This window comes from Dasypus novemcinctus, chromosome 7 (assembly GCF_030445035.2).
Source record: "Dasypus novemcinctus isolate mDasNov1 chromosome 7, mDasNov1.1.hap2, whole genome shotgun sequence".
NCBI lineage: Eukaryota > Metazoa > Chordata > Mammalia > Cingulata > Dasypodidae > Dasypus > Dasypus novemcinctus.
Window position 1 is genome coordinate 50,123,767 of NC_080679.1, and position 17,009 is coordinate 50,140,775.

A 17,009-nucleotide genomic window follows, 5' to 3' on the forward strand; every position below is an offset into this window, starting at 1 on the left:
AATTTAGTAAACATTTCTGATACTAGGTTTAACAAACAGTCACCTATGTTTTTCTTCTTTTTCCTGGCGGTGGCCGACATTCCTTAACTGCCAGGGTACTGGGCCACCGTGCCTTCAAAGAAAGTTGTCGCTCTAAGAGGTCATTAAAATTGATGGCCTGGATGGCAAGAGCCACTTTCCACCTAAATTCTAAAGTGCAAAAAAAGAGAAACACCCTAATTTGGAAAACTATAAAACACTTTCCCACTGAGCTAGACCACCAGCTCCCTGAGTCCCTCAGAAGCGGCTTGCCCCTACCCCAGGTATGTCCTCTGGCTGTGGGAGTGGGCCACCAACAGGAAGAAAGCAAGATAAGGCAAAATGTGAAGGCTCATTTTACTATATTAGGATATGGGAGGAACAGGAAATCCAGAAATACCAAACAGAATTGTGGAATTAAGACCCAGGGGCTAAGGAGGTTTGTGATAAGCTCTTGCATTTTGAGTCTTCACTGCATTTAAGATAAAGACAGTGAAATGTTTCAGTTTGTGTTTTTTAGGGTCAGACAAATCTGACTTCAAGTCCTGACACTGTCATTTATTATGTTAATTGCTTAATCAGCTGCTCCCCACCCTATCCCACCAAGTCTCAAGTTTCCTTATTTATAAAATGGGATAATAATTATATCTATTTCACAGGGTATTTGTGCAGTTGGATAACATAATGTATATAAAACATTTAGCACAATGCCTGGAATTGTTAGCTAAAAACAAACAAGGAGACATTAATTGCTCAGCTGTTTCTATCTGTAAAAAGGTGACTGAGTCAAGGAAAGCCCATGTGGTAGGGAAGTCAGATTGATTGTGTGTTTCTGATCAGGGGTTACTGACTACCCCCTATCCTCTTCATATTTCACATCCCCTGCATGTCTCCCACTCGTGCCACTGTCAGAGGTGCTAAGGATATTAGTTCATTTGACAAAAGTTTAAGGAGCGTTAACTCTGTGTCAAGCACTCTGCTATGTTTGAGGGAAACACTGAGATAGCTGAAAAGATAGTTAACTAGTTAAACAAACATGTACAAATACAATTCCTCTTGTAACAAAAGAAAAACCAACACCAAGATTTCACTTAAATGAGTTGGCAAAGGAAGATCTCTCAGAGAAAAGGAAATTTAAGATAAGACATTCCAGTAACAATAATTACCAGCCTATCTTGTAACTCCCCTAGAGTTTGGTTATCACTCTCCAGAGGAGATCTCGAGAAGAATTCAGAGAAGAATTCAGGAGGGATTACCTCCTCTCTGAGAGCCACCCTAGAGCAATGGTTATAGATGAAACTGCAAGACAGCCTGGATGCCAATATAACTGCAGACCTTCACCATGATGCATAATCGACTTTCAGGGGAAGGTGCGTGTTTCCTCCTCTGTATATCAAGGGGGAAGAGTCTTGGCTGCCTTTCCAGCTGAGTACATCAGTGAACGTTCTAGTGACCAAGAGCAGGGGAAGCCTCAGCCCCATTGCCCAAGTTCTCACAAAAGCCCCCACTTCCCCAGGGGGTCTCTGTCTGGCAGCACTGTCCTCAAAGCCATGAATAATGGTCTCCTCTGACTCTCAAAATTGAAGAATTATGTCGCTTTCATCACTCTCATCATCACTCTCATCATTTTTACCTGTGGGTGTTGTCTGTTGCAGGCAGGACCCTAAGGTGCCCTGATAGTTCTGCCCACTGTGTCCATGTCCTGTGTGATCCCTGTGGGTGTGGGAGGAAGCTCTGAGTACGATGAGATATGCCTCTATTGCCTTGTATGGAGAAAGGGAGATTATTCCAGGCCTGTTCAGGTGAGCCTTTCAAAAGCAGAGGTTTCTTCCAAGTGGTCACAGAAAAGAAGTCAGAGAATATTAAGTGAGAGGGATTCAAGATGTGAGAAATTTTCCATTGCTGGCTTCGAACATGGAGGTGTCCGCATGGCATGGAGTGCAGCAGCCTCGAGTCGCTGAGATGGCCCCTTGTTAGCAGTGAACAAGGAGAAGAGGGCCTCAGCCTTACAAGGAATCAAACTCCTCCAGCGACTAAATGAGTTGGAGCTACTTCCAAGAGCCTTCAGATGAGAACTCAGCCCAGCTGACACCTTTATTTCAGCCTCTGAGATCCTGAGCAGGGGGCCCAGCCATTCTGTGCCTCGACTGGCTCCTGAACTACAAATATGTGAACAAATAAAGGGGTGTTGTTTTTAAAATAGACACAACTGTTCTTGTTGGACTTGGAACAATTTACTCATATTAAAGGAGAAATAATCTTCCTGATTATCTAAAAACAAGGCACAGGATATACCCCTTTTGGGTTGTAGTAACCTGTGGGAGTAATAAAAGAATAGGGAAGAAATGTAGGAGACCAAGAGCTAAAAATAGGAGAATGTCAAGTTAATGTTCACATACTCAGAGCATTATCTAATGAAAATATTTCAGAGGGGTTGAAGAAAGAGCTTTTATAGAGAATTATATTAAATTAATTTTAATTGATTTAACAACAACAACAAAAAAATCCACACGTAATATTTTCTTGGCTAGCTTTCTTACATATTAAAACCTAAAGCCATGCAGGTAAATTCTCAGGCTAAGACATGTTTTGACCTAATTAGGAATACTTCAGAGCAACAAATAGGATACTATGATTTTAAAGATAACACTAATGCTTAAGGCAAGAACTAGTAAAACTGGCCAGACTTGATTTCTATCAAGGTTTTTCTTGCAGGGAATTAAGAAAAAGGAAAAAGTATTAGTCTTTTAGAGAGTTGAAATGACAGAAAACAGAGTTGGGCTTTTTTTTTTTTTAGATACTGGGGCCTGGGATTGAACCGGCGGCCTTGTATGTGGGAAGCCAGCCCTCAATCACTGAGCCACATGGGCTCTCTCAAGTTGGGCCTATTGTTTCTTTGCTTGTTGTTTCTTTTATTTGTTTTTAGGAGGCATTGGGAACTGAACCCAGGACCTCCCATGTGGGAAGCAGGTGCTCAGTGGCTTGAGCCACATCTACTCCTGGACATCAGTTTTTATGAGGATTAATTTAAGTGTATAATTAAGAAAAATATAGCCCTCCCATCACACTTGCAGACTTCAAAACTATAAATGCAGTTTATCCATCTCACAATTCCAAATAGTCATAATCCCAATCCAGAATTCCCAGTTTTCTGATATACCAGCATGTCTACAGTAATATCAAGGGGTATTCTAATAGTGTAAAAATAAAAATGATTGATTTGCCTCAATTTTAAAAAGAAATACACATGAAATATAACTTTTGGGGAGAATGGTAAGGCTACTCCAAAAAGACTGATAATTGCTATTGCAAGTACTATAATTTTTATTCCTGGGCCACAAACATGACTGATAACTCTCTTATAAAAAGTCACACATGGGAAGTGGATGTAGCCCAGTGATTGAGTCCTTGCCCGCCATGTATGAAGTCCTAGGCTCAATCCCCAGTACCTCCTAACAAAACAAAAATATAAAAATAAAAAGTCATGCAAAGAAACAAAACTTTTGAATATAGACAGTGCAATAAAAATTTGTAATCATTAAAGAATACAATTATGATATAAAATTTCACTGCAACAATCTCCTTCCTTCTGATCCTACCTTCACCTTTCCATTATGATATCAAATTTCTGCTGATTCTCCATAGATATATTTAAGGTATTTTTCTCTGGATGTATTCCTTCAGAATATTTTGAAAGGCAGTTTCCATCTAGAAAGAAATTAACAGCAATCTCTTGAAGTTTAACCAGGAACATGCAGTCAACCCTGTAGTGATAGATTTAGAAATGATATAAAGAGGGAGGACATACAACATGAATGGCCTTTTAACTTAGTCCTCATCTGCAGTTGTTTGGATGGTAGTGAAATAGATGTCACTATTTGAGATTATCTTTTGCCAACCCAGTATTTAGAATCCTGGGTGGAGGATAAAAATGATAAAATTAGTCATGACATAAATCACTTCTACTACACATGAAACTGCACTACAGATTCTATGGACAAAAAAAAAGTATAGTAAAAGAATATTACAAACTTTATACCAACAAATTCAACAACTTAGATAAAATGGACAAATTCCTTGAAAGACACAAATGACAAAACACAAACTTCAAAAAAGAAATAATAAAAACGAAAACACCTCAAAAGAGTCCTATATCTATTTAAAATAATTGAAGTTGTAATTAAAAGCCTTCAGGTCCAGATGGCCACACTGGAGCATTCTACTCAATAATCAAGGAAGAATTAATACTGATCCCATATAAACTCTTCCAGAAAGAATACTTTCCAACTCACTTCTCATATGCTGATACTAAAACCAGATTAAGGCATTTCAAGAAAACCATAGACAAATATATCTCATGAACATAAATGAAAATATACATATAAATGTAGATGCAAATGAATCAGGAAATATATCAAAACCAAGTGGGATTCATCCTAGGAATACAAGGTTGGCTTAATATTTGAAAGTTAGTTAATGTAATTTACCATGTTAGCATAATCATCAAAAAATGGCAGAAATTCATCTGACAAAATTTAACAACATTCAGTGCAAAAACAGCCAGCAATGTAGGAATAGAAGAGAACTTTCACAACTTGTTGAAGAGCACCTATGAAAAACCTAGAGCAAACATCATAATGAAGAAAGATCGAAATTCCCTCAAATACTGGAAATTGTTATTCTAATCGATATTGTATTGGAAGGTCCAACTAGTAATTAGGCAAGCAAGAGAAATAAAAGACATACATATCGTCTACAAGAAAGTCCTAAATAATCTACAAATACCTACCACAACAATAAGTGAATAATAAGTGATCTTAGCAGGGTCACAGAATACAAGATTAATATACAAAATTAAATTGTATTTCTAAAGATTAGCAATAAGAAATAAGAAATGAAATTTTAAAATACTATTTACAATGGCTTAAAAATATAAAATTTAGAAAAAATATAATAAAATATATGCAAGATCTATACACTAAAAACCCATTACTGAGAGACATGAAAGAGGACTTAAATAAGTGGAGAGGTATATTATGTTTATGGATTGGAAGAAGTAATATTGCGAAGGTGTTAATTTCACTGAGATTAATCTACACTCTCAACCAAAATCACATCAGACTTTTTGGCAGAAATTAAAATATATATGGAAATATCAAAAGCCTTGAATAGCTAAAATGGAAGACTCACACTATTAAATTTCAAGACTTTTAAAATTTCAATAAACAAGAAGACATGACACTAGCATTAGAATTGGCGTATATATTAGGGAAACAGATCAGAGTCCAGAAATAGACCCACACATATATAGTCAATTGATTTTCAAAAAAGGGGCGAATTAATTCAAAGGGAAAAGGACAGTCTTTTCAATGAAAGGTACTGAAAAAAATTGGATATCCATTAGCAAAAAAAATGAACTTTAAATTGTCATAATAGGTGGCTCATTGATCTGAAAAGAAAACATAAAACTGTGAAACTTTCAGAAGAAAACATAGGAGAAAATATTTGTGACCCTCTTGGGTTTATAGAAAGCTTGCTTAGGTAGGACACAAAAAGTGTGAACCATAAATGAAAAAATTAATACACTGGATTTCATAAAAGATTCTTTGAAAGACACCAATAAGAAAAAAAAGGCTAATCATAGACTGGGAGAAAAGATTTGCAAAACATAAATGTGATAGAGCAATTGTACCCAGAATACATAAAGAAATCATCAATAAGAAAACAAGCAACCTCCCTCAAAATAGTGGAAAAAAATTGAAGATACTTAACCAGAGAACATAAACAAATGGCAAACATCATTAAACAATTCATTAAGGGAATGCAAATAAAAATCACAATAATTTACCACTACATATCCACTACAATGACTAAAATTTTAAAAATTGGCAATATTAAGTTTTGGTGATTCTGTGGAATAACTAGACTCCTCCGACACTGCTGGTGGGAATGCAAAATGGTACAGTCTTTTTTGGAAAACTGGCAATTTCTTAAAATGTTTAACATAAATTTACCATATAGGAGTGGGTGTAGCTGAGAACTTGGGTGCTGATCCCAGGTTCAATCCCCAGTATCGCCTACAAAAAAAAAAAAAAAAAAATTACCATATAACTCAGCAATCCCAGTCCCAACTCTCTATCTAAAGGAAATGAAAACTTATATCACACAAAGACTTGTATGAAATGTTCATAGCAACCTATTTGTAATAGCCAAAAATTGAAAACAAGAATGTCCACCAATTGGGTAATGGATAACAAAGTGTGGTAGACTTATACAATAAAAAACTAGCTGGTAATAAACAAACTACTGATACACACAGCAAAAAAAAAAAAAAGGAGAAACTACTGGTACACACAACAATAATAACAAATCTCAACAAATCTCAAAAACATTATACTAAATGAAAGCAGCTAGATACAAAAGAATACCTGCAATATGACTCCATTCATAATAAATTTTTAAAAGGCAGAACTGTAGTGATAGAAAGATGAATGGTTGTCAGGGGCTGGGATGGGAAACAGTATTAACTGCAAAGGGGAAGGAAGGAAGTCTTTTGGGGTAATAGAAATTTCTATATGTTGATTTTTAAAAATTTTTTATTTATTTATCTCCCCTCCCCCACCCCATTGTCTGCTCTCTGTCCATTCGCTGCATGTTCTTCTGTGTCTGCTTGCATTCTTGTCAGTGGCACGGGAATCTGTGTCTCTTTTTTGTTGCGTCATTTTGCTGTGTGCAGTGCCCACTCCTGGGCAGGCTGCGCTTTTTTTGTGTGGGGCGGCTCTCCTTGAGGGGCACATTCCTTGTGCATGGGGCTCCCCTATGCAGGGGACACCCCTGCGTGGCAGGGCACTCCTTGCACGCATCAGCACTGCGCACGGGCCAGCTCCACACAGGTCAGGAGGCCCTGGGTTTGAACCCTGGACCTCCCATGTGGTAGGCGGACACTCGATCAGTTGAGCTATATCCACTTGGCTGTATGTTGATTTTGGTAGTGGTTACAGGACTTTATACATTTGTCAAAGCTCATCAAATTGTATACTGAAAATTTGTGGGTTTTATTGGATGTAATTTATACCTCAAAAAAGATGAAAAAATAGAAGCCATATGAATGACATGATAAGTCTAGTCTATTTAAAGATAGAAAGTTGTTAAATCAATTTATCAGCTGCAGAGAAAATCCATCAAATCCTACCCATCACTTCTTGTGAAGGAAGATTTTGAAAGCATATTCAGACTTAAAGTAACAGAGTTACTAAAGAAAATAAAATGGGAAAGCAAACAGAAAAAAAGAAAAAAATTAAATACTTCAGACTTCTGGGAAGATGGCAGACAAGAAAGACATGGGACTCTCTTCTCCTGCAGAAAAATATCTAGAGGACAGACTGAAGCAGTCTGGAAAAAGTTCTTCTAGGGTTTAGAACACCAGGCAAAGTCTGGACACTGCCCGGAGGAGAGAGGACAAAGAAGGGGAATTGTGACCACAGAACTGTGAGTTTAAACCAGTGGCTACTGCTGCCAGCACCCTCCCCCACACTAAAGCACCTTAGAATTCTCAGGCCTCTGGGTGTGTGGCTATGGACAAAGGGGGCTCCAGGGAATCCACTACCCCAGGAAAGGGGAGAGCGAGGGACATAGGCTAAGGCTGACTCAGCTTCTGGTCCACAGATTTAACCTGTTATGACCTACCAGTCCTTCCAGGTCAGGCGGGAACACACCGTGGTTTGCCCTGGGAGCCAGCACAGGACTGGAGAAATCCGACCCTCACAATCTCCCTCTCTTCTAGTCTGGACTGATTGTTGAAGACTCAGAGGGGTTTGGAAATATTTCCTACCTGGGAAAAGGGAGAGGGCTACCAGAGAAGGCTGGAGAACTGTTTCAGAGAAAGTTTGAATTACAAGCTCTTAGCATCCAGGTAGGAAGCTCTATCATATTGATCCAGTCTGTGTTGCAACAAATATACTCCCACCGGGCATTGAACTGAGAACTGCTAAAGAGCGCCTTCTGCTGGCAGGCCAAGGAAGTGCATGTGAAAAAATTAAAAATAAGAGAAGCTTTTTCTGACCTTTATAGCTTCCCTCCTCAAGGCCCTAGGAAGTGGGTCTGCAACCAATTACTGTGTCCAGAGCCCAGTTTTGAGCAACAGGCAGGGACAATCCAACAACACAGGTTGAACAAAGAATCAAAGAGCAGCGGTAACACATAGCCTCCCATCACTAAATCCCTACAACAGAGAAAGAAATTGAGCATCTGAGTAAACTACATCCTAATCAGATGCCCAGACATCAGCAAAAAATTATGAGACATACTAAGAAAATGGAAGACATGGCCCAAGAAAATGAATATATCAAGGTCCCAAAAGAGACACAGAATTTGAAAGAAGTAATCAGCAAGATGCGCACAAATTTCCAAAATAAAATTAGTGAGTTGAATGACAGTATAGTTAAAGAGATAAATGACATCAAGGAGACATTTAATGATTGCAAAGAAGAATTTGAAATCCTGAACAGAAAAGTAACAGAGCTTGTGGTAAAAGACACAATAGGTGAAATAAAAAACACACTAGGGACCTAGAACAGCAGACTTGAAATGACAGAAGAAAGAATGAGTGATACTGAAGACAGAACAGCTAAAATTGAAGACAGAAAAGAAAAGAGAGAGAAAAGAATGGAAAAAATTGAGCAGGGGCTCAGAGAGTTGAATGACAACACAGAACACAACAATAAGTGTCTTGGGAGTTCCAGAAGGAGAAGAGAAGGAAAAAGGGTCAGAAAGAGTAATAAAAGTTGAAAATTTTCCAACTCTCCTGAAAGAAATGTGCTTACATGTCCAAGAAGCACTCTGTACCCCAATCAGAATAAATATAAATACGGTGAAACAGATGTGGCTTAACCAATTGGGCTCCCCTCTACCATATAGGAGGTCCAGGGTTCAATGCCCAGGGCTTCCTGGTGAGGGCAAGCTGACCCACATGGCAAGCTGGCCTGCACAGAGTGCTGGCCCACGCAGGAATGCCATCCCATGTATGACTGTCGCCCTGTGTGGGAACACAGCCCAGCACAGGAAAGCCACCCCGCACAGGAGTGCTGGTTGATGTGGAGAGCTGGTGCAGCAAGATGATGCAACAAGAGAGACAGAGGAGAGAAAATAAGAAGACAGAGCAGAACAGGGAGTTGAGGTGGTGCAAGAGAGTAATCGCCTCTCTCCCACTCCAGAAGGTCCCAGGATCAGTTCCTGGAGCCACCTAATGAGAATACAAGCAAACACAGAAGAACACACAGCAAATGGACACAGAGAGCAGACAACAGGGGGAACGGGGAGAGGGGGGAAATAAATAAATAAAATAAATCTTGAAAAAAGGAATAAATATGAATAGACCTACTTCAAGACACATACTACTCAGAATGTCAAATGTCAATGATAAAGAGAATTCTCAGAGCAGCAAGGGAGAAGCAAACCATCACATAAAAGGGAAGCACAGTAAAACAGCACGGATTTCTCTTCAGAAACCACAGAGGTATGATGGAATTAGGATACTGAAAGAAAAAAACTGCCAGCTGATAATTCTTTATCCAGGAAAATTGTCCTTTAAATATGAAGGTGAGTATAAAATATTCACAAACAGAAACTAAGAGAGTTTGCGAAAAAGAATCCAACTTTGCAGGAATAGTAAAGGAAGCCTTAAAACCTGAAAGAGAAAGACAGGAGAGAGAGGCCTGGAGGAGAGTACAGAAGAAAGATAATCAATAGAGCAAAAAGACAAAAATATGATTTGATATATGAAAACCAAAGAATAAAATGGTGTAAGTAAATAATGCATTTACAGTAATATCATTGAATGTGAATGGATTACACTGCCCAATCAAAAGATATAGGTTGACAGAATGGTTAAAAAAAACATGAGCCATCATATGCTGCTTACAAGAAACTCACCTTAGACCCAGGGATACAAACTGGCTGAAAGTGAATGGTTGGAAAAAGATACTCCATGCAAACAGTAATCAAAAAGAGCAGGGGGAAGTGGTTGTGGCTCAACTGAGAGCGTCTGCCTACCATTTGGAGGGTCCAGTGTTCGATACCCAGGACCTCCTGACCCGTGTGGTGAGCTGGCCCACATGTAGTGCTGTCATGAGTAAGGAGTGCTGTGCCATGCAAGGGTGTCCCCCTTGTAGGGGTGCCCCATGCACAAGGAGTGTGCCCTGCAAGGAGAGCCGCCCCATGCAAAAATGCGCAGCCCTGCCCAGGAGTGGTGCCGCACACACACAGAGCTGACACAGCAAGATGATGCAACATAAAAAGTGACACAGTCTCCTGGTGCCATATGACAAGAATGCAAGTGGACACAGAAGAACACACAGTGAATGGACACAGAGAGAAGACAAAAGGGGGGGGGGGTGAAGGGGAGAGAAATAAATAAATCTTTAAAAAAAAGTTTCAAAGAAAAACCACATTAGAGAAATACAACAGCAGACTCGAAAAAAAAAAAAAAAAGAAAAAGAGCAGGGATAGCTATACTAATACTGGACAAAACAGACTTTAGATGCAAAATGTCATTTGAGATACAGAAGGCCATTACTTATTAACAAAAGGGACAATCTACCAGGAAGACATAACAGTCATAGATATCTATGCACCTAACCAGGGTGTCCCAAAATACATGAGACAAACTCTGGGAAAATTGAAGGGAGAAATAGACATCTCTATAATAATCGTGAAAATTTCAATACCTTATTCACATCATTAGATAGAACAACTAGACAGAAGATCAACAAGGAAACAGAGAACTTGAACAATATGACAAATGAGTTAGATCTAACAGACATATAGAGAACACTGCATCACAAATCAGTGGGTTATACATTCTTCTCAAGTGCCCATGGGTCTTTCTCCAGGATAGACCACATTTTACAGCACAGTGTAGCTCTCAAAAATATAAAAAGATTGAAATTATACAAAGCACCTTCTCAGATCATAATGGAATGAAACTGGAAATCAAAAACAGACAGAAAAAAAGTAAAATCACAAATGTGTGGAGGTTAAACAAAGCACTCCTAAATAATAGTGGGTCAAAGAAGAAACTGCAAGTGAAATCAGTAAATATATTGAGACAAATGAAAATGAGAACACAACTTATCAAAACTTATGGGATACAGCAAAGGCAGTCTAGAGAGGGAAATTTATAGCCCTAAATGCCTATATTAAAAAAGAAGAAAGAGCTAAACTCAAAGATATAAAAGAACAACTAAAAAAAAGGACAGCAAACCAATCCCAAAGCTAGCCAAGGAAACAAATAATAAAAATTAGAGCAGAAACAAATGAAATTAAGAAGAAAAAACAATAGAGAATCAACAAAACCAAAAGCTGGTTCTTTGTGATGATCAATAAAATTGACAAACTCCTAGCTATACTAACAAAGAAAAAAAGAAAGAAGATGCAAATAAAAATGATCAGAAATGAAAGGGGGAAAGTTATGATTGACCCCATAGAAATCAAAAGGATCATAAGAAGAAAGTATGAGAAACTGTATGCCAACAAACTAGTTAAACTTGGTGAAACGGGCAAATACCTAGAAATACACAAACAACCTACACTGATGCTACAAGAAATACAAGAACTTAGCAAACCAGTCACATATAAAGAGATTGAATCGGTCACCAAAAATCTCCCAGCAAAGAAAAGTCCAGGATCAGATAGCTTCACAGGTGAATTCTACCAAGTATTTAGAAAAGAATTAACACCAATCCTATTTAAACTCTTCCAAAAAATTGAGGAGGAGGGAAAATTATCCAGCACATTTTATGAAGCTAACATCACCCTAATACCAAAGCTAGATAAAGATACTACAATAAAAAAATTACAGACCAAGCTCTCTAATAAACATGGATGCAAAAATTTTCAACAAAATACTTGCAAATCAAATCCAATAGCATATCAAAAGACTTATATGTCACACCCAAGTGGGATTTATTCCTTGCATGTAAGCCTGGTTTAACATAAGAAAAATCAATCAACATAATACACCACATTAACAAATTGCAGGAAAAAAACCACGTGATCATCTCAATTGATGCAGAATATGCATTTGACAAAATCCAGCATCCTTTTTTGATAAAAACACTTCAAATGATAGGAATGGCAGGAAAATTCCTCAATATGATAAAAGGCATATATGAAAAAACCCACAGCCAACATTGTACTAAATGGGGAAAGGTTGAAAACTTTCTCTCTAAGACCTGGAACAAGACAAGGATGCCCACTGTTACCATGGTTATTCAATATTGCACTAGAAGTTCTAGCTAGGGCAATTAGAAAAGAAAAAAAAAAATTAAGGCATCCAAATAGGAAAAGAGGCAGTAAAATTCTCACTATTTGCAGATGACATGATCTTGTACTTAGAAAATTCCAAAGTATCCACGACTGTAGCAGTTTGATATTATTGATGAATTCCAAAAGGAAATATTGGATTATGTTTGTAAACTGATCTTTTCCTCTGGGCATATTAGATTATATTGGATTTATAGGTTTACTTGATTAAGTAATCGTGTAAACCTCTTGTGCCAGTAGGGCATTGCATCCCCACCCTTTTGTGGCATGGCAAACGACAGAGTCGGAGGGTTTGTTGATGTTGGAGTTTTGTTGTTGGGGTTTGATGCTGAAGCCTTAAGATGGAGCCCCAGGAAGAGAGGAACCCTAAGCCTGGAAAGAAGCAAGAATGGAAAGAGAGGAACCCAGGAAGCCTGAACCTTCACAGTCGTCGGCAGCCATCTTGCTCCAACACTTGAAAATAGACTTTGGTGAGGGAAGTAACTTATGCTTTATGGCCTGGTATCTGTAAGCCCCTACCCCAAATAAATATCCTTTATAAAAACCAACCAGTTTCTGGATTTTGCATCAGCACCACTTTGGCTGACTAATACAATGACAATGCTGGTTGAGCTAATAAATGAGTTCAGCACAGTAGCAGGATACAACATCAATATGGAAAAATCAGAAATTGGTTTTGTACACTAGTACTGAACAATCTGAGGAGGAAATCAGGGGGGAAATTCCATTTACAATAACAACAAAATGACTCAAATACATAGAAATTAATTTAGCCAAAGAAGTACAGGACCTATATGCAGAAAACTACAAAACAATGCTAAAAGAAATTTTAAAAGAACTAAACAAATGGAAAGACATCTATGTTCATGGGTTGGAAGAGTAAATCTTACCCAAAATGATTTATAGATTCAATGCAATATCAATCAAAATTCCAACTGTCTATTTCAAAGAATTAAAAAATGCAATGAACAAATTCATTTGGAAGGGAAAGTGCACCTGAATAGCCAAAAGCATTCTAACAAAGAAGGGCAACATGGGAGGAATTTCATTGCCTGACGTTGAAATATATTACAAAGCTACAGTAGTCAAAACAGCATGGTACTGGCATAAAGATAGACACATCAATAAGTGGAAAAGGATTGAGAATTCAGAAATAAACTCTCACCTGTATGGTCAACTCATTAACGGGATAAAACAGTTTCTTCAACAAATGGTGCTGGCAGAACTGGATATCGATAACCAAAAGAATGAAAGAGGACCTCTATCTCACTCCCTATACAAGCAGCAACTCAAAATGGATCAAAGACCTAAATATAAAATCCAGGACCATAAAACTACTAGAAGAAAATGTAGGGAAACATCTTTAAGACCTAGTATTAGGTGATGGTTTCTTGGATTGTAAACCCAAAGCATGGGCAACAAAAGAAAAAACATGTAAATGGGACCTCCTCAAAATTAAACACTTTTGCACCTCACAGGACTTTGTCAAAAGGCTGAAAAGGCAGCCCACTCAACGGGAGAAAATATTTGGAAATCACATGTCAGATAAGGATTTAATATCCATGATATCTAAAGAGAGGTTACAACTCAACAATAAAAAGACAAATGAGCCAATTAAAAAAATGGGCAAAAGATTTGAATAGACATTTGTCCAAAGAAGAAATATACAAATGGCAAAAAAAAAAAAAAAAAAAGGAAAAAATGTTCAACATCATTAGTGACCAGGGAAATGTAAATCAAAGGTACAATGAGCTATCATTTCACACCTATTAGAATGGCCACTAATTTTTTTTAAGGTTTGTTTTTATTTATTTATTCCCCAACTCCCCTCATTGTGTGTGTTTGCTCTCTGCTCATCTTCTCTTTAGGAGGCACTGGGAAGTGAACCTGGGACATCCCATGTGAGAGAGAGGCACCCAACTGCTTGAGCCAACTCTGTTCCCTGCTTTGTTCTCTCTCTCATTGTATTTCCTCTTTGCACCTCTTATCGCATCATCTTGTTGCATCAGCTTACTGTGCCGTCTATTTCATCAGCTTGCTGTCTTGCTCATCCTCTCCAGGAGGTACCAGGAACCAAGCCTGGGACCTCCCCTGTGGTAGATGGGAGCTCAATTGCTTGAGCTACATCTGCTTCCCGAGAATGGCCACTATTAAACAGACAGAGAACTACAAGGGTTGGAGAGGATGCGGAGAGGAATGCTTATTCATTGTTGGTGGGAATGCAGAGTGGTGCCGTCACTGTGGAAGATTGTTTGGCAATTCCTAAAGAAGTTGAATATAGACTTGCCACATAACCCTGCAATACCACTACTGCATATATACCCAGAAGAACTGATAGCAGTGACATGAACCGACATCTGCACATTGATATTCATAGTGGTATTATTCATGATTGCCAAAAGTAGGAAACAGCCTAGGTGTCGTCAAACATTGAATGCATAAACAAACTGTGGTGTATCCACATAATGGAATATTATGCAGCTGTAAGAAAAAATGAAGTCATAAAGCATATGACAACATGGATGAAAATGGAGGACATTATGTTGAGTAAAGCAAGCCAGACACAAAAGGACAAATACTGTAGGATGGTGTTATTAATAAATAAAATATATTGTGCAACATATTGCATGATTTTAAAAAAGCATTATGTGTGTTCAGTACATTTAATTGAGAAATGTATGTTTTTATTTTTAAAAAATTAAAGACTTTATTAATGGTATAAAGCTTACTTAAGATAGTTGAGCTCCCACCTACCACATGGGAGGTCCTGGGTTTGGTTCCTGGGGCCTCCTGGAGAAGATGAGCAAGGAAGCAAGCTGGCATGACAGGGAGGTGGAGCGAGCTGCCGCAACAAGGTGACGCAACAAGGAGACACAGAGAAGAAAGACAATAAGAGACATAATAAACAAGGGAGCTGAGGTGACTCAAGCAACTGAGTGCCTTGATGACACAGAGAGTAGATAATGAGCACAATGAGGGAGGCAGAATAAATAAATCTTTAAAAAAAAGTGAAAAATAAGAATTATACAAATCAAACAAGAAAAAGCTTTATCTCCCAATCAAGGAGGCAGAAATAGAGAAAAAATTCCAAGCAGATGGATAGGTCTCGGAAGACAGCCTTTGTGTTGAGCTTGTGGCTGTCAAGCAGTGGAGCCCATTTTCAGAAATTAAGTTCTATAGTAACATGAAATTATTATCCAGAAATCTGACATTACTTAAATTTCAGTTTTTGCAACAAACTTTATATTCAGAGCAAACTCTCTTGCTCCTGCAGAACACCCTGCCAGCTATATCCAAGGCCAAGGGCTACCTTCCTCTTTTTAGCACTTAGGCCTGCAACTTTCTTTGGGAGCTGAAGTTTTCTTGCAGATTTGCAATAATTATCCTAACTTGTGTTGGGTCAATTTCCTGCTGCCTGGTACTCGCTCTGATGTGCAGTCAGTTCTGCCACTAATGCCTAATGATGCCAAAGCTATTGTAAAAAAGGAGATAGAAGAAATCTGAACTCCAGTACAGTAACTTAGGAAATTTCATTTTTCCTTTAAAAACAAGTATTCTCTGACCTAGATCTATTGTGTCATAGCGTTTGCTCCCATTTCTTTAACTTGGTAAAGAAGTCACTACCTATAGCATGATTTTGATGGACTTCCATTTGTGATGTACCCGCTGTTGTCTTATAGGGCTGGGGAGCAGATGTGGCTCAAGATGTTGAGCACCTGCCTCCCACATGGAAGGTCCGGGTTCCATCCCTGGTGCTTCCTAAAAACAACAAAAAACACAAAAACAACAGCAAGCAAACAAAAAATCAAACTCAGGGGAGCTGGTGTGGCTCATTGGTTGAGTGCCGGCTTCCTGCATATGAGGTCCTAGGTTCAATCTGTACCTCCGAACCTTAAATACTAAAGGGCAAAAGAGTCTGAGAAGAGAAGACCTTGGAAGAGTACCCTTCAACTCTAGTGAAAATGAGCATATTCTGTAGAGCATTCACAGAAATAAGTACTCCTAGCACAAGGAAACCTCCCGTTTTGCGCAGCGGTTTGTGAGGGGAGTGAGGGCTCTGAGAACCTTTGGCAACTTGTGCGGAGGGGCATCAAGATGAGAATTCATTCCTTACCTGTGCCTGAGTCCAATACAGTGGGCTTAAAAGGGCAAAGTGTGCCAAAGCCAAAGGGCCCGTCTGTAAGAGAAAGGTAAAGCTCTATTTCCAGGAGCCTCATCTCATGAAGGCGTGCTGTGATGCTGATGCTGAAGCGAATGCTAGGGTCTCCAAGGGTGCTGCCCAGAGAATGCTTTCTGAGGCTGAAGGGCCAAGGTGTCCAATGTTTCATTTCCACCAACAGGGAACAAGTATTCCTATCTTCCACATCCTTTCCAATACTTGTATTTCACTTTCTTTAACAATGATTATTCTAATAGATGTGAAATGATATCTCACTGTAGCTTCGATTTGCATTTCCCTAATTGCTAATGATGTTGAACATTTTTTCATGTGTTTTTTTGCTGTTCATATTTCTTTTTTGGACAAATGGTTTTTAGCCCATTTTTATTTTTTTAAAGATTTATTTTTAATTTATTTCTTTCCCCTTCCCCTCCCCCCAAGTTGTCTGCTCTCTGTGTCCATTCACTGTGTGTTCTGTGTCCACTCGTATTCTTGTCAGAGGCAACCAGAA

The 17,009-nt window shown here is 38.5% G+C and overlaps 1 protein-coding gene across 29 annotated transcripts in view; it reads right to left on the reverse strand.

Moving 5' to 3' along the window:
• Positions 1 to 17,009, reverse strand: part of SLC39A10 (solute carrier family 39 member 10) — a 170,299-nt gene that overhangs the window by 130,160 nt on the left and 23,130 nt on the right. For 12 of the 29 annotated variants that reach the window (XM_058300464.2, XM_058300462.1, XM_058300452.1 and 9 more), the window contains one exon: positions 6,033 to 6,095. The exons of 1 other annotated variant lie outside the window; for it this stretch is intronic. The gene's annotated coding sequence lies outside the window, so the exon portion shown is untranslated. Of the gene's footprint in view, positions 1 to 1,651; positions 1,732 to 3,617; positions 3,783 to 6,032; positions 6,096 to 17,009 lie in introns of those variants that run through there. 16 more of the 29 variants (XM_058300458.1, XM_058300445.1, XM_058300438.1 and 13 more) reach the window with 4 other exon arrangements.